Raw genomic sequence first — 4,140 nt, 5'->3', positions numbered from 1 at the left:
TTCTTTAAGCTTGAAACTAAAACGGCTTTAAAAGAGTTTTAACAATCCTTTCAGGTCTAAAAAAGTGAGCTATGACTTTTTAAACAGTAAACTTAGTTTAACTTATACCAATGACAACCGTTACACTCTCTGTTACGTTATACTCTAAATTCGAGTTTTATTTTAGGTCTAGTTAAGTCTCAAAACTAAAAAAGTTAATTGTACAATACTATATTTCAAAAGTCGTGATTATATTAAACTATCTATTAAATTTAAATTAAAAATCTCATTACATGTTTAAAATATAACAAATACCATAAGATTTAAAAATTGTAAATTTTCATTTATCTCTTTTAATTTAGGATAAATATAATAAAAAATAATTTTGAGGCTCATTAATACTTAAAAATAAATTACATAAACAAAATCTAAAATGTCAAAATTACTATTCATTAATTTTTGATTTTAAAAATACATCAATGATTATCAAATTTGAATGTAAACTTAATATGAGCTCAAACATATATAACCACATCAAAAGTCTTAAATTTTAGTTAAAAGCATTAAAATAATTTATTATGTATTTTTAAAATAGAATTTGCTTTTTTGAATAACTAACGAAAAAATGCTTCAATTACTAATAAGGTTAAACTTCCCTTTTTTTTTACTTTCATTTATAATATTCATTTCTAAACTGAGTTTATTGAATAAGTTAAATACGTTTGTTATATTTATATAACTCTATTAAATAATCCAATAGTTTGACTTTTTCAAACATAGATTATGTTTTTTGTCTATTTATAATTAAAGTAAATTGTAAAGAAAAGCTTAGAAAAAAATACATATAAAAACAAGACATAAACTTAGACTCTTAAAAAAAATCGAATACCTTAAAATAAACATTCTTTATTTTAATCTGTATTAAATGTAGTTCTGTTTTCTTTTTGATAATTCTAATTAATTTTGAAAATGTTTTTTGTTTAAAAGCATTGTTAGTAACTGAATTTTTTTTTTAGTTTTCTTTATTTAAACGGAGCTTGGTCTTGCAAAGTTATTTTTTAAAAAATTAAATAAAGTTATAAATTGTAGCTGTAAGAAGCAATAAAGCGACGGCTGTATATTCAAGGTTTAGATTACTGGATTAACAAAAGCTTAACAATTGTGGCGCTATATAGCATAAAACATACCTATTGCTACTGACTTATACAATAAACAGGGCTAGCATAAGGATTATAAATAAAAGTCTATAAAGTAAAGACAATTGTTAAATTAGTTACAATTTGTTTCAAACAAACATTAAATAAAAAAAGTATTTTTTATTAAATTTAATAAAACTATAACAATTCGATTATTTTTGTTTTGAACTAACACTTAAAACTATTGAATAAAACATACATAGATTACTGATTTAAATCAATTTTAAAAGCTCAGAGTTGTTATTCAAATGTATTATTGTTTGTTAAATTTAATAACAAAATTGTTAATAACACTATTAATAACATTTGTTTGGGTGGTCAAGCCTCTGTTTGATTTAAACATATAATTAAGTATTAAATTAAATTTTTTACGTATAATAAGTTTAAATTTGCTTCTAACAAAGTTATCACAAGTAGTTTTTGAATATTAAGAGTTACTAAAATTGGAAATAGATATAAAATATGTAAGATTTACTACTTTTTGTCTTAAAACCTTACTGTATAATTTTCTACTTTTTACCTGTGAAAACAATAAACCAAATTTGGATTGGGGAAAACTTTAAAATATGTGACATTATGAAAAGTTTTTAGTCATTTACAAACGATATTCTATGTTTTATTTTCACGGGTATAATTAAAAATTTTAGCAACGGAATCATATTTAAACGAAACTTGTTTAAGAAACTAATTAAATTTAGCTTTTGCACTTTTTATGAGCAAAAATCGATCCTTAAAAATATGATTTTTTTTAGTTTCAGAATAATTAACTTAATATTCATGTAAGGTAGTTATGAAACATAGTGATTACAAATATTGCCTGTTTTATGAACATGAACAAAGAAATTATCTTTAATTGAAAGGAAAAACAAAGTTATCATAATTTGAGTCATCAGCTTAAACATGCTAAGGTAGATCGCCTAAAAATATTTGGTGCTGACTAAAAATTGAAAGACTGATAAACACTCAAAGCTTTATCAAAAAAAGTTTAAATAAGTTGAACAGAAAACTTCACTTAATGAGAAAATAGAATTATTGTTAAATGTTTAATGTTAGTTTACTTACTATTTAACAAAATAATTTTGAAATCGAAATGCGTATTAAAATTTTAATCAAATTATATATTTTAGAAATTATGACTTTTTTATTTATAATTAAGTTTAATAGTAACTTGTTGTTTTAAGTAAAGTTTAAGTTATATGCTATTATCAATTTTAACTTTTTTTAAAAGTTAATTAAAATCGATTATAGCTTAATCTAAATACTCTATTTTTGCACGCAAACTGATTCTTATTTTTGATTGTGCAATTTTTACAATAATTGACCGTCAATAATTGCAATGATAATAAAGTTCTGTCTAGGAGAAATGGTATTTTAGGAAAAGTATATTTAAAGGTCAGTCGAACTGAAAAAAAGCTGAAAAAAGCTAAGTCAGTAAATTTTTTTAAATCTTAATTTTTAATTTTATTTTTTTCATACCCTTATCCCTGACTTACCTTGCCCAAAAAATATCAAGAATTAATCAAAAAATAAAGTTGAAAGAATTAATAAAAAAAATAAAATGAAAAAAGTTTTTTTTTTTACTGAATCAATTTTTTTTCAGCTCCGACTGACCTTTTAGTATGCTAGTTGTATTTAAGTGTTACGTGAGCCAGTTAATTACTACACCCTCTGAAAATATTTTTATTTATTTCAGAATTAGGAAATCTAGAATAAGGCTAAATAGTACAAAATATTAACAGTTGGAAAAAAAAGTGTTGTACAGGATTTATTTACTAATAAATATGAACATTAAAAGAAAAAAAAAATTGTTAGAGCTAAGTAAAAGTTGATAAAAAACTCATTTTTTCTAAGGGGCCACACACTAAAAGTCAAGCTCCAATCCTATGAATTTTTTTTAAGATATCTGTGATTTACCTAAAAATTGTGAAGAAACAAGTTATCTGTCACAGGAGACCTTTATGAACTAACTTAAAGATTTCAAATTTTTAGTTTTAAAGGTATAATATCAAATATACTTCACAAAAAGCAAAAAATTTTAAACTGTAAACAAAGTATTTCACTGATAATTTATAGAAAACATAGATAATTATGTACGCATAAAAAAGTTATTTTTATCTAAACGTTTTATAGTTTGCTGTATTTCAAGTTAAAAATGATAAGCAAAATTTCTTAACAAAAATTGATATAAGATTTATTAAATTTTGTTAACATTTTTTAAATATAAAAAACGCTTCGTCCTGAAATGCTCTCAAGTTAAAATTCGAAATTAGAAGTGTAAGTCTAACAAAACGACCATAGACTTTCAGAAAATTTCAAATTTTTTCTTTTTCAAGTTTAGCCTCACTTCCTCATGGCATATCTTTCTTATTATTAACTTTAAGATATTTTTTTTTCAATAGAACGTTCCTTTAACTTAAAAAAAAGTAAAAGTCAAACTGTTTGGGGTTTATTTTAGACGCAAAAGCCCTTTAAAAAAATGCTCATTTTAGCATTATTTTTGTCTTTGTCAAAAAAAAATTACTTAAATTAAAGATTTTTATTTTATCTCCAGGATATATGTTTTTTTTCTAAATTTCAACTTCAAATTAAAGATCTAGGCAAAATTTTTTGTTTTAATGGCAGCACTTATAACAACACTATTTGTTTGCCAAATTATGACTCAAATATCAGAAATGTTTTTTTCTTACTAATTAAGGTTTAATTAAAAAGTCAGTATTTATTTTTATTTGATGTAGTTTGTTAAATACGACCGCTAAAGGTTTACTTTTTTTATGTGTATATCACTGTTTTTCATCTGCTGAATATTTCACCAATGCGTCGCTGATTAGTTGAGAATTTGTGGCGCTAAAGAGCATAAACATTTTTCAATTTTTATAAAGTTTTTACGAAAGCAGGGACAAAAAATTGTGATAACAGTAAAAAAGCAAACATATTGTTAATAAAAAATCCTAAACAACTTGATTAA

This window comes from Thalia democratica, chromosome 6 (assembly GCF_965202585.1).
Source record: "Thalia democratica chromosome 6, ktThaDemo2.hap1.1, whole genome shotgun sequence".
NCBI classification, from domain to species: domain Eukaryota; kingdom Metazoa; phylum Chordata; class Thaliacea; order Salpida; family Salpidae; genus Thalia; species Thalia democratica.
This window is presented reverse-complemented; position numbering follows the sequence as displayed.